At 37.5% G+C, this 13,336-nt stretch overlaps 1 protein-coding gene across 5 annotated transcripts in view; it reads right to left on the bottom strand.

The window, feature by feature from the left end:
- Positions 1 to 10,830, bottom strand: part of pacsin3 (protein kinase C and casein kinase substrate in neurons 3) — a 64,169-nt gene extending 53,339 nt beyond the window's left edge. For 3 of the 5 annotated variants that reach the window (XM_067454502.1, XM_067454788.1, XM_067454619.1), the window contains exon 1: positions 10,452 to 10,828. The gene's annotated coding sequence lies outside the window, so the exon portion shown is untranslated. Of the gene's footprint in view, positions 1 to 10,451 lie in introns of all 5 variants that reach the window. The other 2 variants (XM_067454740.1, XM_067454679.1) reach the window with 2 other exon arrangements.
- Positions 10,831 to 13,336: the final 2,506 nt, after the last annotated feature.

The raw sequence follows: 13,336 nt of genomic DNA, 5'->3' as shown, positions 1-13,336 counted from the left end.
TGCAGCGGGAGAGAGAGCCGCGGGACGAGCGGTAAGTGAGTGGGTTGGACGCAGATTAATAACACCTGTCTCTTGTTCCAGTAATGAGCGCGGAGAGGGTATAAAACCTCGGCGGAACCAGAGACCAGAGAGAGAGAGAGATCGGACGGTTGATGCGAAACCCCAGAGACTGAGGTGCCGGAAGCCGGAAGTGCCGACCCGGAAGTGATCGAGTGTCTATGAGAATTCACACAGCAGTGTGTTGTTGAAGTTATAATAAGTTTTTGACCATAAATAAAGAAGCATCAACCGTCCAGCCGACCCCCGTGTCCTCTTCCTTCCTCCTACTATCGAACTTTGTTACAATTATATATAACTATATAATATTATATATAACTGAATATGTTATCAGTTTGCACTGCATACGTTATGAATTATATATAGATGAACCCTTATTAAAGGTACTGAAGTTATTTAGTCAAGAGCAGAGCATATTTAGTGAGCAATTACTTTTGTTCTTTACATTGTCATTATAAGAGGTTACTGTCACTTTAAAAGATATTCCGCTGTCGCACATGATGCGGATGTGAAATGCTGATGTCGCAGTTACAAAACGCGTGACTGTCCCTCACACACTAACCTCGCGATAACGGCCACTACAGTAACGTTACTGTAGGCTACTGCAGATGGCAGTTATCGCGACAGAGCTCAGATTGGAAATGTTTTTGTTTTTTTCCTCCGTTATTATTATTTTTTAATAGCGCAGGTTAAAATACGGGATATTTACAGGAAAATACTAATACGGGAAGACGACGGGAAAGAAGGGTAAAATACGGGACTTTCCCGGCCAAAACGGGATACTTGACAGGTATGGTTCAAGAGCAAATGTGAATTAAGACATTTAAAAAATTGTCTACAAAAAGTATTCTTTTAAAATAATACTTACAGACTGCTGATTTTACTTTGATTTAATTTGATTATAGCAAGATCATTTATATTAGATATATTTAACTACTCTGCACAACATGTGCCCAAAACATTACAGATGTTCACAGACGTAATTAGTGTAGAGCAAACGTTCCCCTTCCAGAAAGAAGCCGAGTTTGGCATGTGACATCACCCCTGACATATGGCACATTCCTGGTGCTGTCAGGTTCAGGCACGCTGCTCTAATTAGACCCCGAGCACACGTCCGCTCACCTCATCAGGCCCTCGCCTGCCTCCAAACAGCGGAACGTTTACTTCTAGCATATTCACATTGCTGGCTATTATTGCTGCTCTTCTTCAAAATATTGAGTCAAAATGTTTAGATGAAATGATTGGACTATGAAACCTAACCGATATGGAAGCACTAGCAAACGTGAAAAGGCCCAGTGTTACAGCTCATGGCGCGTGTCCAGGTCTGCAGGACCAAACCGAAAGAAGCACTGGATTATTTTACAGGGAACCATGGCCTAATTTCATAAATGGGTGACTGACAAAAGAAAACTGATGAATTGTGAACGCTTCCCAAAGCTGGTTTCAGAATGTCTGAGAATATTAAAAAGATAAAGAAAATAATTGGCTGATTATTGCATATATAATTCTTTTACACAATATTTACACCAACATAATAATAAAAAAAATAACAGCATTTATCGGTTCCCAACCCTAATTATGTATTGACAATTAGTGATTAGCTGATATGGATTTTTTGGATCGTCAGTGCTGCTGCTGATATTTTAGGCCCTGTTTACAGCTGGTATTAAGATGCATTTTAGTCGATCGGATCACAAGTAGCCGAGGGAGACACATTACCGTTTACACCTGGTGTTTTAATCCGTCTCTCTTGTCCACTTTCAACCACTTCCGTCTTGATTTCTCTGATGGAAGGGTCTTTGGACTTTTTCGGATCTTTCCATCTAATGGACAAAATAATCTTGCACACGACTGGAGACGATGGAAAAACACACAGAGAGCATCAGCTTTAGCTTGAGTAGACAGACGCAAGACCAGCCGAACGCTGTGAGTGTGTGTTAGAAATCAGGAATGGTGAGAGAACATTGTGCTGGTATGTTTTTCATCTTCAAACTAAACTTTGGTCTCCAGCCGTCAAAGTTTAAATCCTGTCTTGTTAGCGCTCTTCCCATAATGTTCCCGCATTAAGTCAGTATTTTTGTATTTACCGGTATTTATTTATTTGGATGGGACAAACAATATTGATGAATGTACAATATAAATTGACATAAATACACTGGATTTAGCACAAAGCCAATTGCCATCCGCAGTCTCAGACAGGGATAAACAAACAAACAAACAAAAAAGAATAGACAAAGACGGAGAGAAGACGGTCTTATGTTAGCCTGACAAGCCAGACCCACATCAAGATGTTTGGTCTGGAAACTCACCATTGTCAGCTCAATCCGAGGGGCGGGATAAACGGTTGTCTGTCAAACTCCCTCTGCACGCGATAGGATAGCGCTACACCAACCGGAGCAACGACGGTGAAGGGGAGCTCGCTGACTGATTAAACATTCGCCGTATCCGGTCGGCTAAACTCCGGACACATCTTCCCTTCTTCAGAATGACTTCAGTGCTGTTCTTTGTTCTTTTCTCAGAGGAAAGCTTAACTCCAAGTCTTCCAGAGTCGCGGTCAACGCTGATTCGAAAGACCGCCGCCGTTCGCCAGTTTCTGTGTTTACTAGAAGCACGCAAACGCAACTCGGCCGTCGTCATTATGGCCCCGCCCGCCGACTCTATACACGATGTGATTGGCCCGTCCAGATTCTGAGGAATACAGCTCAGATAGGAATTGAGAGTTGCTAGACCACACTTGCGGGCAAATTAAATTTGCTGCCGCTAGGGTGCGTCTAGATTTCTAGGCTAGTCTTATGTGGCTGTTTGAACACATTCGACCACATGAGCGTCTACACTACGAAAGCAATCCGGACGAATACGTTTTCCGGACGAATGTGTTTTCTACTACCTCTGGACGTGGTCGAAAGTGGACAAGCTCAAAGCGTTTTAGACCCGTTTACACCTGTATTTAGTGTCGTCCAAAGCGCAAATCAGCCAAAACAATCAGCCTTGCCGATATATCTGGCGACCACTAGTGACAATGCAGTATATGGAAACTACCAATTGTATACTATAATTTTAAATAATTTGAGATAGTGTAGTTTTTTACAAAGCTTTTTTATCAATCATTACATAAATATCACATTTAGGAGTCATCACACATTTTACAACCCTTGGCAGGAAATGTAAAATTAGCTTTTAGAAGAGGGGGGAAAAGTGGTGCTCTCTATGATATTACTGTTTAATATTTTTTTTCTGCATGTTTAGACACCATATCAAATAACTGGAATCGATCCCATTGCATTTTTTTCAAAAGCATGACGCAAATTTTCAGAAAGTTCTTTCAGACCAAAATCACCTGTGTTCATTTTGACGTTTTCCTTCCTTCCACACATCTTCCCAGGAACGCCGCTCTCACAAAGAGTCCTGAATTTGGCTTCAGGACAGCTCAATATAGCCCTGCTCTCTAAGGCTCAGTGCACTCTGTGTAGGCATGAAGAAAACAAAGGCAGTTTTGTCCTCCACCCAATGTCCTCCAGCACCACGCACAACAACAGAGATAGTTTCCTAAGTTTGCCCCAGTGAGTTTAAGTCTAAAGCCTGGTTCACCACATCGTACGATTTTGGCCAAGATTTGGCCGCCTGAGAAAAATTGAGAATCCTAAAAGATTCCTCTGATTCTTAACTCTTTCGCTAGTTTGACATGTTCGCCAACAGCTAATCAAATTTTACCTCCGACAAAATTCTAGCAGTGTCTGAAGTTTTGATGAACAATCCTGCAAATTCTCAAATCAGAAACATGACAAAGAAGAAACCGCCACTCGTTTCACACACGCATCTTCATCTTCAAGAAAAGCCAAGGTCAAAATTAACGCTAAAGATGTTTTTCTTTGCTTGCCACCCTTTCTATCCCGCATGTGAATGCAGCTCACCGTCACTGAACAGATTGAGGATGTAAATGTCCAGTGTGTCCGTGTTCAATTGCCGTACAGTCTGACATCAATAACAACTGAGATCCTACAGTGTGACATGGATCATGTTCGCACAGTCTGACAAGCAACAGTCGTAAAGGACGATTATAAATCAAACCGTTTGAGTCGGGCTAGTCCCTGAGGAATGGTAAAAATATTTGTTCAAAAAGAATCACGAATTAGAAGTTATGTCAATAAATTAGAAGATGAGCTAGGTCATCATACATGGGGTCAGAGGTCACCCTCCCACCAGAGCTCGAATCACTTGTGATTGCTTGTACACCCGTTGCTAGACACCTATAGTTTATAAAGTTTTAAATAAGGATATGAATCTTCATAAGGAAGAGCGGCACAATTCTGAAGAAAAAACTGAAAACTAAACAAAATCAAAAATAAGACAATTTAGGCTACGAGAGGTTCAAACAAAAGGTTCTATTTAAAAAACACATTTATTTGAACAAAATAATTAAAAATAATAATAATTTTAATGAAGGAGTCATGTCTCACCCATAAAGACTTGTTTCATTATTGGATGAATCAGCGTTTATGAATAAATCTCTTGAATTAATGACTCAACGACAAACTTTTTAAACAGTTGTCGCCCCTCCTGGTGTAATAAGTGATGACTTGTATATATAGATACTAGTGTTGTCAAAAATATCGATATTTCGATATTTATCGATACTGGATTATCTGAAACGATACGATTCTCAGTTTTTACAGTATCGATACCAGCTGCGTTCTTCTCTCCGACCGAAAGCGAGTTGACACACACCGGCATATTCTCACTCAGCCCGGTTAACCTCTGAGCACGGCGAAGGCGCGTTCTGCTGGACTTTTTCCTCATGACAGTGTGTTAGTGTTAGTGTGTGATCGGTCTGAATTTCACACGGGACTGCACATAAATTAATTCTACTAATCCCCGCAGATTTCGTGCTCCACATCTGAAGCGCACACACACATAGCCTACCGTAATAAAGCCGCCTCTGACATGATACAAGTGCAAACATTTGCTTCTTTTTCCAGCTTATTATTGGTCAAATACTCTCAAAGAATTATCAGTGCACATCTGGAAGAGTCTTAACGTAAACACAGTCGAAAACAGTTCAGGAAGAACGAGTAACAGGAACAGTGTTTAGGATCCATGCGTCCGTTAGTCTTAAAGGGACAGCAGTCATTTGTTATTCAAACTACAAAAAGACAAACGATCACACTGCTCTTGACTGATCAACTTGTGTAACTTTAATAGTTTAATCTGTACGCTATTGAATTGTTTACAAAGAACATTATCCAATGTTGTTTTAAATGTAATAACTATGCATTTTTTTATTCAGTTTCTTATCTGAATGTTAGACCTACCTGAAAAAATAAAGCAGTCTATTTCATTTGTATCTTCTATTCTATTGCATTTATTTGTGCTATTGTTTGTAATCTGTTTATTTGTCCTTATTTTATTACTGTTTACTCGTCTTTATAAATTCAATTTACCATTCGAAATCAAGCTTTCTTGTGCTGTGTGTAAGCTATTGCAACACAATTACCCCATTGTAAAAAATAAATTGAGAAAATTTTAATAGTAATTGATCAACTGATCAATAATTGTTCAAATCAAAACAATGCCCAACCCTATGAAACATGCTGGTCACATGAATTTTTAGTAAAAAAATAACAATGAATAATAACAAGTTCTGTTGTCATATTAAGCATCTTATCTTTTTTTTTTTTTTTACTGTGGTATCGATATATCGATATTTTAGTCTGGTATCGTATCGAAGTCATAATTTTGGTATTGTGACAACACTAATAGATACAAAGTGTCAAAACACTTTCAAAAAGGTAATTTGCTCTATTTTTATATCAGTGTTCATGCTGTAAAAAAAAAATATGGACGTAGGGCTGCGCAATATATCGAAATATCGCAAATGTATATATCGCAATATGCATATCTCAACGGCACGCAATATCTGAATGATTTTAATAGGCTACTTCAACATTGTGCAAAAGTGTACATTTTAGGTCGAAGCTGCGACGCATAAAGCAGAGAATAGACTGGGCACACAACTTTTACTTATGTTAAAGGTGCACTATGTAGTATTTTTGCAGTAAAATATCCAAAAACCACTAGGCCGGTGTTATATATATTGTTCAGTTGAGTACTTACAATATCCCAGATGTTTCCAACTATTTGTAAATTGTGAGAAAATTGCTATTTTACCTAAGGACCGGGACGTTTCATTGTAGCGTTTGAGGAAGTCGCCTGTCAATTGCGTCATATCTGCGCTAGCCTCGGTTTCGGCTTTTATTTGGCAGGAGCGCTTTACTCTTAGCAGTGTGAACAAGTGAACGCACGGAGTAACGTCATACATCATTTTAAACACACTTAAATGTATCTAATATGATAAACAGAGCTGCGTTACCTCAAAATCATAACCGGAAGAGCGGATCTGTGCAGGCGCCCAGCGACTGTGTCCCGTCCCGTCATAATAAAAGTCCCGGTATTCGCGAGGCGGGTATTTGTTTAACAATCGCTCCAGCAGCCGTGCTCAGCTCCACAACACTCGCTCCTGCTCTGCTTTAGACTACAGTAACGTTAATAACCGCATGCATGAACGTGATTTCTGCCTGAGTCCTATTTTCCACCGGCTGTGATGAGAAGACCACATCTCCCAACATGCTGCGCTCACACTTTGCGTCATCAAACTACACATTTGTTTTGAATAGGCGCCCTCTAGTGGATGGAAAGCTGCATAGTGCACCTTTAAAGAGTTATTAAACACTAACTTACAAAAACAAAAAACAAACAAACACTGTGTGTCTGGCACACACAGAAACGTGCACAAAACGAGTCGCCTCTCTGAAAGTGTGTGATCCCTTCAGTTCAGTTTTGCTTTACATTTGCAATTACATTTTTTGTTTGTTTACATTGATGTTAAACTTATATTGTCAGATTTGTGACATTATTTTTTTGCTAAAACACTGCTAAAAGTCACTTTCAGAAGTTGCAGCGATGCTTTCTTTTCCCAGAAAGAATGTGAAGCACATAAATGGTATCATTCTCAGTTTTTTTTAAAATGTAATTTAAAAGATTTTACACACTAATTGCAATATTGTATCGCATATCGAATATCACATTATTTAACAAGGTATTGCATTTTTCTTCAATATTGCACAGCCCTAGGAACTAGTGTCTGTGACATCACCTGTAGGTTTCTGAAGAGCAGGTTTGAAGCCTCAAACCCGACCGTTGCCATTTTGGCAGCACGTCACTCCCGGATAACAGAAAATTAATTAACAATTAATCGTGCTGCTCTAGGATGCGCTTCTTAGACCTTCAAAAACTCAGGCACTATTCAATTCCATTACAAAGGTAGCCTGGAAAGAGCCAGGATATTATTTCTTAATATAACTTAGATTCTGCTTGACTGAAAGAAGAAAGTCTTATACACCTAGAATGGCTTGAGGGTTAGTGATATAATAAAGTCCCCAATGTAAACCGAACTGGTGTGACGGCATTTCCACCTAAATAGAGAACAGTATCGCCTAAGTGAAGAACTTCACAGTGAGAATACCAGGCCTTGATTTTTCATTTTTTGGGTGAACTATTCCTTTAAGATTAGTGGGCATCAATGAAAGGATTGAATAGAGCAATAAAATACAACAAAAAATATATATAGGCATAAGAAAACATGGAACAGGAAGAAAGCTGAATCGGATCCCGAGCACTTACGGATCATTTTGCATAAAAGCGCAGAACCCTAATTACTAAAGAGCGTGAAGCCCTTGGCCCTCATTCAAACCTGCACAGTAACTAAACTCAGTCTAATCTCTGATTTAACTGTTACTGCTCTTGGACATTTTGCAGATACTTTTGCCGTAATCGTTCCTCATGGAAGCCACAATCAACCTGTCAGGCCCTTCATCTGAAATACATTATGAATAAAACAAGGATTTGTTTCAAAAGGAGAAGTAGTAGCTGAAATATCTAGAAAAAAATCCTAACAGGCCATTCCTGTTCATCTGCAATCTGAGAAGACAAAACAAACGATTTCTCCTGAACCTTGATCCTGTTCGACACTGCCAGCACAAACACGGCCACAAATCCAAAATTATGTAAATAAAAGATTAGCCATTCAGAACGAAATTGTAGTTTTTGGGTGTTTCTTCAACTTTTGAAGTCCCACTTTCATGTCCAAAGAGATGGTTTCTATTTTATTTATTTTTTATTAAAACCAAATTTTCCTACTTGGTGTTTTTACAAAAACGATCTGACAGTGGGGTAAGAAAAATAATTTTAAAGACTTTTCTTAGCCAACCGGCAGCTATTTTTTAAGCAAAAACGCACCTGATTTTATTTTGTGTTATTCCTGAAAACACAACTTAATTTAAGCCATCTAGCAGATGCATCTTGATTTAAGATTATTTTGATATTTGAACTGGAAACAAGAAAAAATACTAAAGTAAGAAAAGCATATTAATATTTTGTTTTTTTAATAATTTTTTTGCAGTACACACACACTTTTTCGTTATATGAAGATGGAAACTTTTTTTTCCATACCTTTAGCATTTATTTAGCTACTTTTCAAATGATAATTTTAACCTTGCCCCAAACATTTTTAAATTATGTAATCGATAAAAAAAACTATGATGATCTAATCAATTAACAATTAGTGGGGAAAAAATGTCAATGTTTATTGTGAAAATAAATGATTGCTACACAAACAACACTTTTCAAACCTGACACTTTTTTCTTTTTTTTAAAGCAACTGTTGTCGTCTCTGTGTAAACTACAAAAGGCGGTGATGTCATGCGTGTTACGTTTTCAGTCACTAGGAGCTCTTTACAAAGTGGCATCGCCATCGCCATCTTCTGGCCTGGCAGTAGAATAGTGTTTTTAGTCATTTTCGCAGATTCGCGTGAACGGGGATCATCACCATTGTATGTAGTCTGTCCATGAAAAACACAAACGAAAAACTTTTCCACTTTTAGTACATTCTTCGTTGTAATGTAAATTTGGCCTTAACATTTAAGCGCTTGAGCTGCCTTAATAATTTTTTTTTGTCATTTTGGATATTTGAGTTCTCAACAACAACAGTTGTGATAATAATAAACATTTTTTGGCCAGATTTTGAAGCCTCACTTTTTTGTCCAATGGGTTGATTTTTATCAAAACTAACAATTACAGCTTTTCGTTATGTCACATGAAAACTTTTCATATTTATTTTGCTACTTTTCAATGTATCATTTTAACCTTGCCCCAGATTTTTTTAATTATGTATTGATTAAAGGTCACAATGTCATTTTTCCTGCTAAAAGTCACTTATTCAAAACACAGGCGTATCCTGATGACTTGATTTGGTGGGGCTTTTATTCGTCTGCTCGTGTGTGGGGGGGAACGCAGTGATGTTGTATCATTTTACACACTTTTCAGTGTGTTAAACTTATACACGTTATGTTATAATGCAACTCAGTGTTTTTGCTCGGCATTACTGAGACACTTGTTCACACTGCAGTAAGAGAGCGATATAAAATATGGTAAAACATGGTACTCGCGGTAAATCAATAAAGCCTGATTTAAACAATAAGACTAACTGTGTTGAGCTGTAGAAAAATTATTAGTTTTCTGTCGATGAATGTATCGCTCAACGGTCTAATAAAACACATCATATATTAAAGTGTCTTTGGTGTTTCTATTATTTCTACAAAATAAAACAGAAATCAAGGGTCACACAGGTATGATATCACGTTCGTGTCCTGGTTAAAATTGCTTATTTCTCTGGATTTAAACATTCTTGGAAACATTTGGGATAATGCAAGTACACAAGTCAATGCAATAACATTCTAGTGGTTTTTGTATATTTGAATCCAAAAATCTTACATATTGTGCCTTTAAAACGGTTTTTATAATGAAAATTGTTTTTAATTGTATTAAGAGATGTTAAGTGACAGCATACACACGTGATGTTAAAAAATGGGGAGGGAAGTGAAAATATTATTTAACCCTATTTACGACGAGAATATATAAAATACTAGCTTCTCCCGTTTGTCTGGAAACTGTTAGTAGAGAAATTAAACTAATGAAACGGGTGCTTTAAGAGTTTAACGTTATTTACTATTTCTAAAACCACCAACAGGCCCAATGTGCCCATATTTAAAGAGACAGTCATTTTAATAACATTACAGTTAATATCAGCAGTTTGTAGACATTAGCCACTTTCTTCAAACAGCAAAAGGGTGAAGCCTCATCAAATTTCAAGGCATTTGAATGACTGTCGTGTCAAAGGAAACGGATGTTGGACGAACTTCGACTGGCACACAACACATTTCCCGCAAGATAAACACGTTACAAAACTTTATCTTTATATTCTGGACACATGAAACCCTTCACAGACGTGGTTCATGTCTTAATCGCCACAGTGACCCATTCAAATATCGAAATCCACTTACTCGTTGTTGTTTCTGGACCTATCCAGTTATGCACTCGATGTCCCACGTCGTCAAAAAGTCTCCCGGAGTTCCTCACTGCGATGTAAAGCTGTTTATCCCCGGCACATTTGCATTCAGACTGCGTTCAGAGCGAGAAAAGCGCCATGTGAAGAAAAGTTGACACCGCTCGCTCAGACACCTTCCCTTTCTGCCATGGCAACCAAGCGGCGAAATAATATCTCCCATAAACATTTACCAGGAGGCAGGATCATGGGGAAACACTTCCAACAGGTTGTTTTTAGAAAACAGGCCCATCGTCAACAGTAACTCATAAGGTTTATCCCAGCCAAAGAAAGCAGCGTGTGTGAGGAGTCTTCACGGATGAAATTAGATGCTGGGGCTCCGCATTATGCCCATTGATCCAATTACACGGGTTAACCCTTTCAGGTTCAAAGAGGAATATTTTAGTACTTACACTTGTACGGTGTTATATACTTGTATCGTCTGAGCTGAGTAAATACTGCTCACATTATAATGCGATTTTTACAGTACTAAGGATAAACATAATATTTGAGAGTTGTACAGTAACTTTACTTAGTGATAATAAGAGCAACATCGCCCTCTGTAGACTGAGAGGAGGATATTCTCTTCGGTGTCATTTAACATGAGACAGACTATGATGATTGATGCATAACCGGTTTAAAATAACTACACTGTAAAAAAAATAAAAAAATAAAATAAAAAAAAATTGGTTTAACTTAAAAAAGTAAGTTACCTGTTTGCCTTAAAATTTTGAGTTTATTGAAATTAAAAATTTGAGTTGATACAATGAAGGAAATGTGTTTAAAAATAGAAACTCAAAATATTACTGTATCTAAACCACATTAAAAAAATTGATAAATCATGATAATAGCACTATTTGGCATGTTTCACTGCGTCATCAAAAATAAAACACACAATTACCCAATATGCTTACAAAATCTTTTAATCTTTTAATAAAGGTTGTCAAATCTCAAAAAATATTCATTGTATTAACTCAAATTTTTTATTTAAATGAACTAAAAATGTTAAGGCAACCAGTGAACTTTTAAAAAAATATTTTTTTACACTGTAGTTAACACTTACAGTGTAGTTAACGCTGCTGTAAGGGTGTTTTCACAGACTGTGATGCGTTTTAAGTCATCAGAATCATAAATATTTTTTAATAACAAAAATGTATTTATATTTATAACACTATACTTTGTATTATGTTAAATTAGCCTCTACAAAATTTTTTTACCGCTGCTGAAGGGGTGCTTCTAATGGACGTGTTTAGTATGTAGCCTTTTTTTTTTGTAAAGTTTTTTTTTTGTAAATTAGATACAAGGTTGTCGCCTGTAAGTGAAAAACGCAAAGGAAAATCATGCGCTGTTGTGTAACATACCCCTAAAAGGTGTTTGCATTGCATCAAAATGTGGTTGTTTTTTTAAACTCTAAATTTTAAGTGATAAATTAATAATTTCAATGTTGGAGGCACAATAGAACCTGCTATTAAACAGCACATTCATTTTCAGAAAAATTTCATTTTATATGAAACAAAACAATACATGAAAAAGCAATAATGTGTATAAGGCATTGTGTATGGTAAATAAATATTGCATGTAGCAATTAAAAATAAAGCTATTTTTGCAATTAATAATGTAATAAATCATAACAATACACATGAAAACCTTGCCCTGCCATTTATGGAAAAAAGCCGTGCCCATATATGTAAGAGAGGCTTTTGAAACGCAATTGTATACGGAATGAAAAAGTGTTTGACTAACAAAAAGTCAGTTTTATAGATGACACTAGACTTGACAGCTTAGTAAAATCAATATAGCATAAATCACATATAGCAAATAGATGTAAAATACATAAAATAACCAAATGGTTCATTACATTTTAGATTTTGATATGTATATTGAACTGTTTATTTTCACCTTAGGATTAGGAACACCTGTTCAATTTCTTATCAATGTAAAAATCTAATCAACCAATCACATGACAGTTGCTTCAATGCATTTAGGGGTGTGGTCCTGGTCAAGACCACAAAAAATAATAACAAAAAAATTATTAACAAGTAAAAATATTGAATAATACAAACAATCAACCAACACATAACAGTTAAAAGCTTTTCTGAACAGAAAACAGAGCTGATGGTGGAAGTCTCTGTAAGTGCCGCAGCACACTGGGGTTCACTCCATGTTTTACATTTCTCCCAGCGCTGAAATAACCACACGTTACAAATGAGGTATGCAGCAAAGCATTTGTGAAGCCACAACACGCACAACCTTGAGGCGGATGGGCTACAACAGCAGAAGACCCCACCGGGTACCACTCATCTCCACTACAAATAGGAAAAAGAGGCTACAATTGAAGACTGGAAAAATGTTGCCTGGTCTGATGAGTCTCGATTTCTGTTGAGGCATTCAGATGGTAGAGTCAGATTTGGCATAAACAGAATGAGAACATGGATCCATCATGCCTTGGTACCACTGTGCAGGCTGGTGGTGGTGGTGTAATGGTGTGGGGGATGTTTTCTTGGCAAACTTTAGGCCCCTTAGTGCCAATTGGGCATTGTTTAAATGCCACGGCCTACCTGAGCATTATTTCTGACCATGTCCATCCCTTTATGAGCACCATGTACCCATCCTGTGATGGCTACTTCCAGCAGGATAATGCACCATGTCACAAAGCTCCAATCATTTCAAATTGGTTTTTTGAACATGACAATGAGTTCACTGTACTAAAATGGCCGCCACAGTCACCAGATCTCAACCCAATAGAGCATCTTTGGGATGTGGTGGAATGGGAGCTTCGTGCCCTGGATGTGCATCCCACAAATCTCCATCAACTGCAAGATGCAATCCTATCAATATGGGCCA

The sequence above is a fragment of the Pseudorasbora parva genome, chromosome 1 (assembly GCF_024679245.1).
Source record: "Pseudorasbora parva isolate DD20220531a chromosome 1, ASM2467924v1, whole genome shotgun sequence".
NCBI classification, from domain to species: domain Eukaryota; kingdom Metazoa; phylum Chordata; class Actinopteri; order Cypriniformes; family Gobionidae; genus Pseudorasbora; species Pseudorasbora parva.
Note: the sequence above shows the minus strand (reverse complement) of the source record. Positions and strands in the feature narration are given on the sequence as shown.